The sequence below is a fragment of the Dermacentor albipictus genome, unplaced genomic scaffold, assembly GCF_038994185.2.
Source record: "Dermacentor albipictus isolate Rhodes 1998 colony unplaced genomic scaffold, USDA_Dalb.pri_finalv2 scaffold_18, whole genome shotgun sequence".
Classification (NCBI taxonomy): domain Eukaryota; kingdom Metazoa; phylum Arthropoda; class Arachnida; order Ixodida; family Ixodidae; genus Dermacentor; species Dermacentor albipictus.
In genome coordinates, this window is record NW_027225572.1 from 790792 (window position 1) to 806550 (window position 15759).

Sequence of the window (15759 nt, forward strand, 5' to 3'; positions counted from 1 at the left end):
ACGTTTAATATTTGGGAGCCGGTGAAAAGCGGTCACTAGAGAAAGATGAATACGTACACGTGCCAATGGCTCCTGTATATTAAAAAGCATCGTCCCGATGCTGCAAACAAGCACAAATGCGAAAAAAAATGTGCAGATCCCACGCACTGTGGGAATCGATGTAAGCGGAGCTTTGTTTGCCGTTTGCGTTCGTTGACGTTATTTGGCGGTGGTATTTTGATGGCATACGACAGTCGTGAGGGGGTGTGAAATGTTACCTTGCCTGCTCCGCTTGTGTTTGTTGTTCTTTCTCCGCTCGACGCTTTATACGCGCTTTTGTCTCGTCGGCAATAAGTGCACGCTGCGGTGCCATTCTGGGTTGTAGCATTCTAGCCCACAAAACTGCCCCCTCTCTCTCTATTTCATCGCTAACATTCTCCCCACCTCCTCCCTCTACTGTCGTTTCTGTTTCGAGTGAGCACGTAGGCAAGAGCGGCTGCTCCTGCATAGCATTTGTGAGGGGTCACGCCTAGTTGGGCGCCCAGAGGGTATTCTGCAGACGGGACGCGGCGTAAATCTCGACACGAGCTTCTCTGGTCGTCTTTCCTTGGTGGCACACGCCTGTCATGTACTAACGCGACAGCGTTAGGGGCCCCGTGTCGTAGAAAATCCGGTGTCGACGTCACAGGGGTCGCATGACGAATAATCGTTCTGAACCACAACCGCGCAGGCCCTCCACGTGGCGCATACCTTGCCTTACATTCTTTACAAAGTTGTTCTTAGGAAATTTGGGAATGCCTGCTCATAAACAAATGTCATGGAACAAAACACCGGCAGCGCATGCTGTTTCAGTTTTCGTGACATAGTCACATCTCGACCGCGTCCCGACGCGGCCGGCGTTATTAGCGTGCGTCTCAACTACGTCCTGACGTTGCCGACGTTAGCGGCGTGCCGTACAGCAGCAGCCGCAGCAGCCCACATTAGCATCAGCTGTGGGAAAGTGGAAGGAATAGGCAAAGAAAGCTTCGCTTTAAAACATAAGCACCTGTATTAAAGAATAAATGCGACAAAGCGGCAAAAGATAGGCGATGGTGAAGGTGTGCTCATATCTCATACTGACATTGATGTCTGCCGCAGAGTACCCACAAAATACGACATACAAACAAACCTAATCGTGCAGTTTCAAAAACGCAATAAGCGTGACCAGGTGCTAGAAAATGCACGACAGAAAAGACTAACCAATGCATCTCTGGGCTTGACTTCATCTTCCCAAGAAGCGCAGGGTGCGCGAGAAAACTCGCCCATCTTCATAAATGAGCATCTTTGTTCATTTATGGAAAAGCTGTTCGGAGCTAGCATCGCGCGATAGCGAGCATGCGCATGGAACTATGTGTGGACAAAAAATGGGTCCATTTTCGCGCGTTGCACCGACACATCTCCTGTACTGTCGATTCAGCGTGAGAGCGACATTGAGAAGATTATTAGCACAGACATTTCACTGAGGCTGTTACGTCCAGGTATGCAGACGTCAGCACTCTAGAGGGTCATGGCTGAAAACAGCATTTCCCCAGAACTTGCGCATATCATAAGAATCAAGAAGGCAAGAACATGGTTGAAATTTTACCATTTAAATGCAAGGTCTGTCTTGCCAGAACGGGATGACCTACTGCTTCTCTTAGATTCCTGTAGTACTCATTTTGATGTGATGATGTTTACCGATACATGGTACAGTGAGGATTCTAAGCATTTTGTGCTCCTGGGTTATAGCCATTTCTATTTGAATCGGCGGGACAGACGTGGCGGTGGTGTCATTACAGATAAATCTTCCAGGTTTCCAATTGAATGATTTTACTACGACTACTTTAGACTGAAATTTTGTGCATTAGAAACGGTAAAAACATGTTTGGCATTGTGTATGGGCCACCAAATGGCAGTATTCCAGCATTTTTTTTATTTTCCTTAGCAATTTGTTTTCACATGCAAATGAAAATGGATACACGCTAACACTAGGTGGTGATTTCAATATTGATATCCTAAGTGACTCCGGACCTTACAAAGATTTACTGCTGATTTTACAATGCAATGGTTTTCGGAATGAAATAGCATATCCAACACGAATTACGACTTCATGCACATCTCTACAGACATATTTATCACGAACTTCCGTGTCGAAAAATCTATCTCCAAAGTCCTAAGCTCCGATTTGAGTGATGAATTACCCATTGTATTAATGATGGAGAGACTGCAGCCAATCGAGAAACGAGGAGCTGCAGAAATAGAGTATCGCGATATTTCAACATTCACGTTAGAAAATTTCCTAGAAAACGTCAGGCATGTTGACTGGAGCAAACTACTGGCGATTACAGATGCAAATGCATCCTATGATATTCCTACATCTTTTCAAACAGTGCTATTGTGCCTCTTTTCTATTGAAAGTTTTTCGTTAGAGTAAAAAATCAGGGAAACCTTGGGTTACTCGACACCTGCCGAAAATGATTAAAATTAAAGAAAAAATGTTTCAGGCGTTTCTTCAGTCTCGTTATCCCAGTAAGTTTATAGAATTTAAGTCATTTAGAAATCAGCTTAGCAAGGCAATGGAAAAGTCGAAGGAAGAATACTACAGACGTATTTTTGATAATGATTGCCTGCATAACAGTGTTGTTCTTGGGAAGAAATTAAATACAATCTTAAACCGAAAGCCTATGTCTAACTGTATTGATCCACTTGTCGCTGATAATACCATATTTAAAAGAGAGGAACTTGCGAACCGCTTTAATGAAAAATATTCCAAAAGGACTTCTTCTTGGGCAAGTTGGTGCTTAGATTTCCTAGGTATACTTTGTGGCGCAAAATACATTTCTTGAAAAGGGACAGAAGAAAGGAAGACAGTGAAGCGCTTCACTGTCTTCCTTTCTTCTGTCCCTTTTCAAGAAATGTATTTTGCGCCACAAAGTATACGCTTTAATGAATTTTTTTGCACATATAGGTAACACAGCGAACACTTCTTTATCTGCTGCTTGTATCCCTAGAACTCCGCATTCTCTCTTCTTTCAGCCTACTTCGATCGCAGAAGTTATGAGGGTTTTTGGTGGCCTTAAGAATAGCCATTGTCGAGATGCCGTTGACTTATAAATTAAGAGTATTAAGTATGGGTTAAATGAGATGGCACCTGTCATTTCACATATCTTTACTATCGCAATTTCTACTGTCATTTTTCCAAATAACATGCAGGTAGCTAAGGTAACCGTCATCCATAAAGGTGGAGTTAAAAACACTTTTTCTATCTATCGTCCAGTCTCAATATTACCTGTTTTCTCGAAAGAGCTTGAAAAGGTGATTGATGCATGAATTGACAGTTTCTGTAGCAAACATAACCTTATAACAAATTAATTTGGGTTTAGGAAACATCGTTCCACACAGAGTGCTCTTTTGCTGCAAAAAAAACTTATTTTAGAGAACATGGAAAATAAATTGATGACACTAGGACTATACTTGGATTTCAGCAAAGCTTTTGACAGTGTAAATCACACCATTTTATTAGATAAAATGGAACGCTATGGATTTAGAGGTGTAGCGCTGGAATTAATTCGTTCATACCTCGCGGGTCGGTCACACTATACTGAAATGGGAAGATACAAATAGCGCATGATAAAGATGATATCAGGGGTACCACAGGGAAGTATTTTGAGGCCTATCCTTTTCCTCTTTTATATCAATGATACAGTACGAGTAAATAAAACTTGCAAATGTTTTATCTACGCAGACGATTCCTCCGCATTTCTTGCAGGAAGAGATCTAGTGCTCGTTACTGTCGAGGCAGATGCGTTGTGTTCTAGACCGAACGAATGGTGCAAGACAAATTGTTTGACACTGAACGAATCGAAAACAAAGTGTGTGTTGTTTCGTGCGTTCGGAACATTGGTTAAGATACCTGATTCCCTTATGCATGGCCCGTTCATTGTTTCGATTGAAAAATGTGTAAAAACACTTGGCACTATATTTAATTTACATATGTCCTGGAACCAGCACAGTGAGTATTGCTGAAGCTAAGCAAAGCAGTGGGCATTATGAATAGGTACCGGCAAGATCTGCCGGTGGCATTTAGAAGATTACATTATGATGCCCTGTTTATTTCTTATGTGTGTTATTGTGTGCTTGTTTGGGGTAACACTACAGCTGAGAACCTGCACAAACTCGTTTTAGTACAGAAAAGGGCAGTCGGCGCGGTATCAAGTGCTTCTTATTTAGAACACACCATGCCTATTTTTCAAAAACATAATATACTTCAAGTTCGAGAGTTGTACACTTAGACTCTAGTGTGTTCCTATAAGAAAGCAATTCAGGGTAGATTAGATGCTTTTCTCGATATTGCACAACTTGAGCACACCCCGACAACATATCCTTTTCGGTATCAACCACCATGACACGTTCGTTTTTCGCGCACACAGTTCGGCCGACAGAGAATTCGGCATACATTGTCGACGACATTAAATCCCTATGACACACTAAATATTCACACCACAACGTTAGCGAAGAAAGACATAAGAAGTTTATTCACGCAATAAAAAAAATGTGTTTTCTTTGATTGTGTCTAGCCATTGTATTATGTATGTATATTATCAGTATTTAGCCTTTCTATTTCATTCTTACTTCCTACATGTCCTTAGAGAGGCGTGTTTAATTGTAATGTAAGCTTGGATTCATTGTATGTCTGGTACAGTGCTTGTTATGAAGGTTTAGTAATGCTAAATGTGTTTCGTCTCCATTGCTGATGGGTGGCTGGAGCCCAGTCAAGCTTTGTAGAACTGTTGTAGCCCAACATACAAAGAAAAAAACAAGCCGAGATGGCACGGCTTGTTTCTTTGTATGTTGCGCTGTACCAGTTCTAGAAAGCAATACCAACTCGCCCAATCCTTACCCTAGTGAACCAGTCAAGCTGCAGTGTAGCAGCTTTTTCTTCGGCCACCTTTTTCGCCTTGTGAAGTTGCGAAATACAGTTGCTTTGATTGATTTGATTGATTAAAGTCCCGAAGTTCGTCAGCGGTCGTAGAAGATTTCAGTTCGTTTGCGGCGTCGCTGTGATTGCGTAATGCCGTCTGGCGCGACCTCGTTGTTCAGTGCGCCAATACGTCGGATGAACTTGTGGGGTCTTAAATAGCGGCGCACAAGTTTCTTAACAGGAAGCGTTAGCTCTGGTGCTCCTATCTAAATACATGTAAAAGGAGAATTTGTTTTTTTCGGCAGTCACTGCACCAAATTTGACTAAGTTGGTTGCATTTAAAGGAAAAACTAAAAACCTAGTGGCTGTTGGTTTCGAATTTTCGATTTAGGTCATCATTATTTTATAAAAAATTGACAAAAATCGAAAATTTTCAAAAAACGAAGCTATCAAGTCTACAACTCTGTAAGTCATCAAGGAAAAACGATAATACAATTCTGTGAAATGCATCTAATGCTACATACACAGCGGACAAAATTTATATGTTACACATAAATGTCAAAAAATTTATTAACTTGGAAATACAGCTTTTGCAGAACCCTTGTAAACAACGTAAAAAAAGGCATGTAAGATGTAAAATGACATATCGAATCTGTCCGCTTTCAATGATCTAATGGATGCCGTTTACAAAATCGCGATATCTCTTTTTGATTCAGAGCTATGAATTTGTAAACTTTGTGCTTCTATTTTTTTTTCGCACGGTCGAATATTTGAAAATCTTTTTAACAAAATTCAAGCCCTAAACCGAAATTACGCTTCCAACAGTCACTAGAATTCAACTTTTTGTTTCAAATGCAAGAAATTTCATTAAAATCGGTCTAGGGGTTGTCTCAGAAAGGTTTTTGCGTTTTACATGTATTTGAATAGGCCGCGTCGGAGTTGGGGCCGAGCTAAAGCTTCCTCTTAAGTCCTCGTTGGCGAATCACGGTCCAAATCCAAACGGTCGCTCGGCTGGTATTCCACGTAGCGTGGTCAAAGATTGTATTCTCGGCTGTCCGTCCATTCCTGGTTGTTAATGCGCAGACGGGCGAGTTGCGTTTCGGCGCGCTGCAGATATATCCAGCAACGTCGAGATTCTCTTCGTGCGTGACGTGTGACAGCATGGCGTCGAGATTCGATTCTTTGGGATCCTTCCGTAAACCACTTTGGACGGCGTGATCTGCGTTGTTTATTACACAGTCATGTTGTAAGCGACGGTTACGTAGAGTAGGACGGCATCCCACGTCTTGCGTTCGCCATCGACGTACAGTCGCGATCAATTTGAAGGTGATCGCTTGAGCGGCGACCAAAACTAGGAGCAACGCCACGTTACGTCATCATCGTCGGTCGAGACGGAAACATCAGATAGCTCTCCTCTCTCTCTTTTGGTGTTCCCTGAAAAGCTGTCACTCCCGTCACCGTTCACGGCATAATCTGCGAATTCTTTTTGATTCCGTTATGAGCTTTTGCACAGAGGCGTCATTGTTAGCCAAGATATGCATGAGGAAGCGACGCACACAGATCATTGCCATGAAAGTGAAACAAACACAAAAATATGGCAAGTTGGTCTTGGGGGTGATGGTTGCAGCCTGGAAGAGCATAATAGGGGAAGAAGGCAGCGCAATTTTTATCTTCGCAGTTCCGAAATCGGCCGCTATGCTGCTTGGAAGGCCCGCCGGTCTATGCTCGCGCGATCACCTTCAAATTGATCGCGACTGTACATCTCGAACATGTCGGGGAGCGTCTTGTTCAGGATATCTGTTAGACAATTCGTTTGCGGGTGGTAGACGGTTGTACTCTGATGACTTGTCTGGCTATACAGCTGGATGGTGTGAGTAAGCTCCACTCTAAAAGCCGTTCCTCTGTCGGTAATGAGGACTTCTCGCGCACCGTTTCGAAACAAGATGTCCTCGACAAATTTCGCTACTTCTGGCGCACTACCTTTTGGCAGGGCTTTCGTTTCCACGTCGTGGAAAAAATAGTTGGTGGCCACGACGATCCACCGGTTTCCCGATGTTGACGTCGGAAAGGTCCCCAACAAATCCATCCCGATCTACTGAAACGGTCGGCAAGGAGGCTCGATCGTCTGTAGCAATCCCGCTGGCCTTCTCGGTGGTGTCTTCCGTTACTGGCAGTCTCGGCACGTCTTTACGTAATGGGTGATGTCGGTGTTCAGGTGGGGCCAGTAACGCTTCTTCTGAATCCTCATGGGCGTACGGGAAAAGTCGAGATTCCCTGTGATGGGATCATCATGAAGGGCATGTCGAGTCTCTGGCCGCAGTACTGAAGGCACAACCAGAAAATAGTTGGCGTGGACTGGTGAGAAGTGCTTCTTTTACGAATACGCACTTTTGCCATGAAAACGAGGACAAACAGAGCCTAAATACTCTTGGTACAAGGGCGGTCTTCCATTCCAAGAAGTCGACAAGCCTTTTTAGTTCCAGGTCTGCTCGCTGCTCTTCGGCGAAGCCTTCGACAATTATTGTCCATAGGAATGTAGTCGTCCTGGTCGACTTGCAGCGGCATTTCAATAGGAGCGCGGGAGAGCCAATCGGCATCAGAGTGTTTTAATGCCGACTTGTATCTACTGCAGAGATGAATTATTGCCACTAGATGCTCCATCGCGCTAGGTGAGAGCAAGGGGTTCCACGGCGCCTGTAGCTGCAGAACATGCACCCAACGTGCGCACCTCCTTAAATTCAGAAAAGGTATGGTGGCATAGATAGGGGGGCAGCGCAATCAAGAGGGAGTGGAACATGAGAAAGTACAGAGATGGCGAGCAAAAATGTAAACAAGGACCATCGCCCAAGCTTTTCAGTAGAAAAAGAAGTTGCGCGGCACCTGAAGCAAAAGAACATACATCCAAGGGGGCACCTCCCTTATTTCAGAAAAGGTATGGTAGTATAACTAAGGGGTTAGTGTGGTGAAGACAGAGTGGTACAGGAGGAAGTAAAGAGATGGCGAGCGAAAATGTAAAGAATGGCCATCGCCCAGGCGTTCCAGGAAAGCAAGAAGTTGTACGGCGCCTGTAGCACCAATACACAAGCCCAAGGCGCGCATTTCCCTCATTTCAGGAAAGGTATGGTGTATAGCTACGCGGGTAGCACAATCAAGAGGGAGAGAAAGAGGAAAAAGTACAGAGATGGGGAGCAAAAATACGCGAAGGACAAGGACAGCGATAGACGACATACACAGCGCTGACTTCAACAATATTTTATTGCGTTGCCACATCGTGTGTATATATACAAGAAGAGGAAGCGGGACCATCGTCAGTCGTTCCAGAAGAGCAAGAAGTTGCCCGGCGCCTGTAGCACCGGAACATACAGCCAAGGGGCGTACCTCCCTTATTTCAGAAAATTATGGTGTCATACCTAGTGGGGTAGCACAATGAAGAGGGAGCGGAACAGGAGAAAGTACTGAAATGTGGAGCAAACATGAAAACAGGAACCATCGCCCAAGCGTTTCAGTAGTGCAAGAACTTTCGAGACACTGGTAGCAGCAGAACATACACCCTAGGTGGGCACCTCCCTCATTCCAGAAAAGGTATGGTAGCATAGCTAGGGGGTTAGCGTGATGAAGACAGAGCGGTACAAGTACATAGATGGCGAGCAAAAATGTAAGTAAGAAATATCGCCCAGGCGTTCCAGGAGCGCAAGAAGTTGTACGGCGCCTGTAGCTGCAGAACATGCACCCAAGGCGCGCACTTATTTCAGAAAATTATGGTGGCAGAGCTAGTGGGGTAGCGCAATGAAGAAGGAGCAGAACTGGAGAAAGTACTGAGATGGCGAGCGAAAATGTAAAGAAGCAGCATTGCCCAGGCGTTCCAGGAGAGCAAGAAGTTGCATGGCGCCTGTAGCACCAGAACATACACCCAAGGCGCGCACCTCCCTCATTTAAGAAAAGGTATGGTGGCATAGATATGAGGGTAGGGCAATCAAGTGGGAGAGGAACAGGACAAAGTAGAGAGATGGGGGGCAAAAATGTAAGGAGGGACCATCGGCAGGCAATTTAAGAGAGAAAGAGGTTGTGTGGCGCCTATAGCACCAGAACATACAGCCAAGGGGTGCATCTCTTATTATTTCAGAAAATTGTGGTGGCATAGCTAGTGGGTTTAGCAGGATGCCTTGTTTGGCAAGTTGGTTCATTGTATTTGGAAAGATTGGATGCGTTTTGTAGACAATCACAAGAAAGAAGACGGGACAGGCGCAGACTAACAACTGAGGTTTATTCGAGGGAAAGACTTAAATATCAGTTCGTGCCAGCGCAGGCACATCAGGGTATCAGCAGCAGATAGGAGGAGAAAAAACACAAAATCAGAAAAAAAAACCAATGGCGTGGTTCAGCTAATCAAATTTTCTAGGGAACGTGCCTCCCTATTGTAAAGTGTGATCGATATGTCACTGATGCATGCTTTTCTCTCCTTTTCTATAAAAAGCCTCTAGAAGTTCCCATGCTTTTTTGTTACAGCACTTGCGCAGGATCTTAACCTGGTTGAGCAGAGGCCTGCATTTATGATCTAGGCAATGAATGGGTGAATGATGTTGCTCCCAGTTTTTAATAGACCTTTCGTGGTCATGGATTCGCACGTTCAAACAGCAGCCCGGCTGGCCTATGTAAGTTTCGCCACATGTCAGGGGAATCTGATAAATAACGCCAACTTGGCAATCTACATGGGGGCTCTTGTGTTTCACGCCACAGCCACCTTGCTTCTTTCTGGCGTGAAGTCTCCCAATGCGGGCGCAAAGGTGACTCAGCTAGCTCTGTTTAGCTCAGTTTAGCTCAGCTAGCTCTATGTTTAGCGCTCGTCCCGTCGTCTTCTCTATCTTTGTCCCTGCTGTTTTGCGCTTGTCTTTTGAATAATGATGACACACCAACTAGCCCAGCTTTCTGCCTTGATCAGCTAGTAAGGAGCCGAGAAAACGAGTGGGACACCGTGCTTTGTTGCTTCGAACTAACCTCAGAACCCTATGAATGGCTAGCCACGAACCGCCAGATATCAAGGAAAGCAGGTTTGGAAGACGAAGGACGGCGTCGACAGCTTGGCAAAATCAGTGAACAAGACTGGTAACGAGAAAGACCCAACAAGCTTTCTTTCCTGCTTCTTTGTACGGAACAACTTCCAGCTCGTGGAATCGGACAAAGAAGGTGGCTTTGTCGTTCTGCCCTCCGGACTATTCAATGAAAAAGCAACTGCAGCTGTGCTCAAGAACTTTAAAAAGGTACCCGTGAAGCATACTCGCGTAAAACAATCCGCAATCTCTTTGTGCGATGACCTAGAACTAGCCAAACTGTCTGATGTTGTTAACAATAGTAAGAACGATAGCCTGTTTGTGTTTCTTACCGCAAAACGCACAAGGTTGATGTGCCTTTCTGGGTCATTGTTAGCGAGAAAGGCACATGGCAACACGAAATTAGTACCTTTCTGCAGAAGCACTTAAACGTGTTGCAGATGGATGATCCCTTTGCCACTAAGAATTCGGAAGATGTTATTTCGCATCTGCAGACAGTTGATTCAGTCGAATTTGGGTTCTCCATTGATGTAGAATGTTTATTCTACTCCATACCACATCAGCCACTTTTTGAATCAGTGCGCAGCTGCATTGAAGCTAACGATGTCATAGGTTTCCAAAACTCGGCAGGCATCTCGGTAGACAGTTTCCTGGCTCTTTCGGAATTTTATCTCAGTGCTACTTTTATAACCTTTGACAACCAAAACTTTTTGCAGCGACAGGGAGTGTGCGTTGGGGCGTGCGTAGCACCAGTTTTCTGCAATATCTTTTTATCGAGTATTGACCGCAGTTTGTTTGGCGTACTCGACAAAGAGAAAGTAGTACATGTTTTTAGGTATGTTGACGATTTTCTTGTGCTGCTGAAGGAACGAAATCATTCTATGTATGACGACGCCATTGCAGACATTTAAAATCTCATTGAGCATAATGCCTTAGGTCTAACCTTTACACATGCGCTCCCTGTCAATAACATTCTGCAGCTCCTTGATCTCAAAACTTACCTTTGGTAAAGAGCATGTTTGTTGCTGTTTCTGCCCCCGCACACAAAAGCAACTGTTGCCCTATGATTCAGCTCACGCTAAAATCACCAAAAGGGCTATTCCTAAACAGATTATAGAGCAATCTCTGAAAAAGTCATGCACACATGCCATGCAGGCCAGCTTCAACATGCAAATTTCTAGGCTTAAAGAGGCTGGCTTCCCTGATGTGGTTCTGGCAGTTGTTATGCTCGAAGAGAGGCTAAAAGCGCCTCAAAATGTAAACACTGATGTTGCCAACAAAGATTCTAAGCAGGTCGTAATCCCTTATGTTCATAGAACTGCACACAATCTGAAGAAAATAGCAGCCAAGCACGGTGTTCCACTGGTGTTCTCGGCTCCCTGCTACCTGAGTCACCTTTGCGCCGCATTGGGAGACTTCACGCCAGAAAGAAGCAAGGTGGCTGTGGCGTGAAACACAAGAGCCCCCATGTAGATTGCCAACTTGACGTTATTTATCAGATTCCCCTGACATGTGGCGAAACTTTCATAGGCCAGCCGGGCTGCTGTTTGAACGTGCGAATCCGTGACTACGAAAGGTCTATTAAAGACTGACAGCAACATCATTCACCCGTGCATTGCCTAGATCATAAATACAGGCCTCTGCTCAACCAGGTTAAGATCCTGCGCCAGTGCTGTAACAAAAAAGCACGGGAACTTCTAGAGGCCTATTATATGAAAAAGAAGGGACAAGCATGCATCAGTGGCACGTCGATCGCACTTTGCAATTTAACGGCACGTTTACTAGAAGATTTGTTTATCTGAGTCACGCAATTGGGGTTTTCATGATTTTGCGTTTTTTTTTCCTCTTATCCGCTGCTGATACCCTGATGTGCGTGCGCTGGAATGAACTGATATTTAAGTGTTTCCCTCGAATAAACGTCAGTTTTTAGTCTGCGCTTGTCCCGTCTTTTTTTCTTGTGATCGTCTGCAAAGCGCATTCACTATTTCCAAATAGCTAGTGGGGTAGCTATTTGAAAAGGGAGCGGAACAGGAGAAATTACAGAGATGGCGAGCAAAAATGTAAAGAAGGACAATCGACCAGGCGTTCCACGAGAGCAAGAAGTTGCACGGGGCCTGCAGCTGCAGAACATGCACGCAAGGCGCGCACCTCCCTCCTTCCTGAAAAGCTATTCTGGCATAATTGGAGGGTAGCGCATTTAAGAGAGAGCGGAACAAGAGAATGTACGGAGATGGCGCGCAAAAATGTAAACAGGCACCATCGCCCATGCGTTCGAGGAGAGCAAGAAATTGCATGGCGCCTGTAGCAGCAGAACATACACCCAAGGCGGGGACCTCCCTCTTTCCAGAAATGGTATGGTCTCATATCTAAGGGGTTAGTGTTATGAAAACAGAGCGTTACAAGGAAAGGTACCGAGATGGTGAGCAAAAATGTAAAGAAGCACCATCGCACAGGCGTTCTAGGAGCGCAAGAAGTTGCACGGCGCCTGTAGCTGCAGAACATACACCCAAGGCACGCAGCTCACTCATTTCAGGAAAGGTATGGTGGCATAGATTTATTTATTTATTTATTTTCAATACTGCCAGTCCCATCAGGGACCATAGCAGGTGGACATACAGAAATGAAAGACATGGTAATACACGTGCACATACAAATTGCGTGTCAATAAGCCAAACAAGGAACGTAAAGGAACAAGGTAAAAATACATAAAAGAAACAAATATAGATAACACATTTCTAGGAGACATGCGCAGCAATACAGATAATACATCATGAAAAAAAAAGAAACAGCAAACGGGAACAAAAATAACAGTAAACACCTTCACGATAATCAGCATGACTTACAAGAATTACAAAGCATATTATGTGAATGAGACTGCGTTACTGATTACTAGATGTGGATTCTAACCGTGATGCGAACTGAGATAATGAGTCTGCAGAAATGACTGACGGATCGAGGCGATTCCATTCCCTTATCACGAGGGGGAAATAAGAGTACATGAATGTGTCATTATGGCATGAATATTCTGTTAAAGCGTGTGCATGTTTATGTCTCGATGATCGTGACTGCGAAAAACATATGTATTTTGTTAGGTCAATCTTATAATAATTGTGAATCAAGTTAAATAAAAATTTTAGCCGTGCTTGCTTCGCCCTTGATGAGAGCGTCCCTAAACCCGATATAGCCGCAAGGTTAGTGGGTGAATCGGTACGCTTATATTTGTTGTGAATAAACCGCAGCGCTTTTCGCTGTACTTTTTCCAGTTTCGTTATGTTAGTTACTGAGTGGGGAAACCAAACTGTGTTAGCGTACTCCAAAACCGGTCTAACGAAAGTAGTATACGCGAGAAGCTTAGTCGACGTTGGTGCAAGGCGGAGACATCTTCGGAGATAAAATAGCTTGCGTAATGCCTTCGAGGTCACGTTGGCAATGTGCGCGTCCCATCTCAGGTCAGAAGTTAGGGTGATGCCTAAGTATTTATGCTGGTGAACTTTCGTTAGCATTGTGCCGTTAATAAAGTATGGGAAGTCGTAAGGTTGTTTTTTTCTTGTTACCGTCATGCAAACTGATTTAGTTGTGTTTATCGTCATTTGCCATTTTTTGCACCATTCATTTAGCTGGTCTAGTGAGTTGCTAAGCGAAACATGATCTTCGTAGGTGTTAATTGTTTGGTAGAGGATGCAGTCATCAGCAAACAGTTTGATGTTACAGTCAATATTTCTGGTTATGTCGTTAATGAAAATTAAAAATAACAGTGGCCCCAACACGGATCCTTGGGGGACGCCTGATGTGACAGGCACTGTCGCAGATTCCACATGCTCAAATAGTACGAATTGTGTCCGGTTTGTTAAGAAATCTGTTACCCAGTCTAAAATTTCCCCATCCCCAATAAAACCTCGCAATTTTGTTAATAATTTACTGTGACATACGCGATCAAATGCTTTGGAAAGGTCTAATAATATTATATCAGTCTGGCTACAGTTATTGATGTTAAATGCGAGGTCATGCACAACTTCTGTAATCCATGGCGGAATCCGTGCTGGTGTGGCGTTAATAAGTTGTGAGTGTCAAGAAAGTTTGTTAGGTGTTTAAGGATGATATGCTCGAGCATCTTGCAGGCGGTGCTAGTAAGAGATATTGGTCGATAATTAGAGGGCAATGAGGTGTCGCCTGTTTTGTGTATTGGGATGATTTTAGCATTTTTCCAGTCGTCGGGTAAGGATGATTGTGATAGGGATTTTCGAAATATGAGGCCCAAGTATCGGCTGCACCACTCTGCGTATCTCTTTAGAAAATGGTTTGGAATTTCATCTGGCCCGCATGATTTTTTAGGGTCAAGGGTGAGCAACATGTTAAGGATACCCGCGTCAGATATGATTAAAGGATCGATGCGCGATGTTGAACTGCTACTCAAGTCTGACAGGTTACCGTCATCTTTTGTGAAGTTCGAGTGAAAATAGTTATTGTACGCATTAGCGTTGTTAGTTTTTTCCTCAGGAGACAAGTCCGATAACGTGTCTTTAGTAGGGCGGAAGTGGTTCCAGAATCGCTGAGGGCTGTTTGTCAGAAAGTTAGGCAGCGTTACATGAAAATAATGTTCCTTAGCTTCTTTGGCGGTCTGTCGAAAATGTGCTACTGCGCATGCTAGTTTGCTAGTTTTGGATGGGCATGATCCATGATTTTTAATAGAGTTACGTATCCTTTTTACATGACGTTTTGCGTGGATGACTTCCCGAGTTATCCATGGGCTTGTTCTTTGCGGCCGCTTGTTTTTTAATGGCACATAGTTAGTTACACAGTAGCAAACCATATTCTTAAAATGAAGCCAGGCTGTGTTCACATCGACTGACGGGTCGGAGGTTATTTCAGTGAAGGCTTGAAATTCGTGCGCAAGGTGGGTTAGTATGCTGGCGTCATCGGCCTTCTCGAAGTTGGTTACTATAGACGTACTACAACGCGTTCTTATCGAGCAGTCCAGAGGCAACAAGCATAGCGGTATGTTGTGATCTGAAATGCCTTCAATAATTTCTGTCTGTGGTTGGTGCCCAGAAAAATGATCACTGATTAGTATAAGGTCAAGGATATTGTTTGCTGAACCTTGCTTACGCGTCGGTTCTAGGATTATTTGGTGAAGGTTAAATGATAACATTAGGTCAAACAGAATTTCTGAAGCAGATGATGTGTGATGCATAGTTACCCAGTCTACGTCTGGAAGGTTAAAGTCTCCCATAAGGATAATTCTACAGTTGTTAGCATATCGGTGCAGAAACTCATGAATGGCAGAAATGCTCTCATCACCCGAAGAGGGGCTTCTATAGAAGCAACCCACACAAATAGTAGTGTTGTTACAAAGAATCTTGCAAAACACGCTTTCAGCACCTGATACATCTGGCAATAAAACAAATGGAAGGTTTTTCTTCATCAGAAGAGCCACGCCACCCCCACGGGAACCCCGATCTTTTCGAATGACTGAATAATTCGGTGGAATGATTTCATGGTTGGAAACATCCGGTGAAAGCCACGTTTCCGTGACGGCGACTATATCAGGTTCGCGATCAGTTAACAGGTTTTCGAAAGATTCTATTTTGTTTAGTAAGCTTCTTGCGTTCACATTTACGATTGTTAGTTGTCTTATCGAGCTCTTCTCCGCGTCATTGGCGGGCCGTTTGTTTTGCTTGAATCCGCTTCGTTTTTTTAAGGGGTACTTTGTCATTAGTTTCGTCGTCCCAAACAAAGGCGCGACTGTTAATGTATAGTTTGTCGAAGGCGAGGGAGACTTTGTCGTGTTTGTCG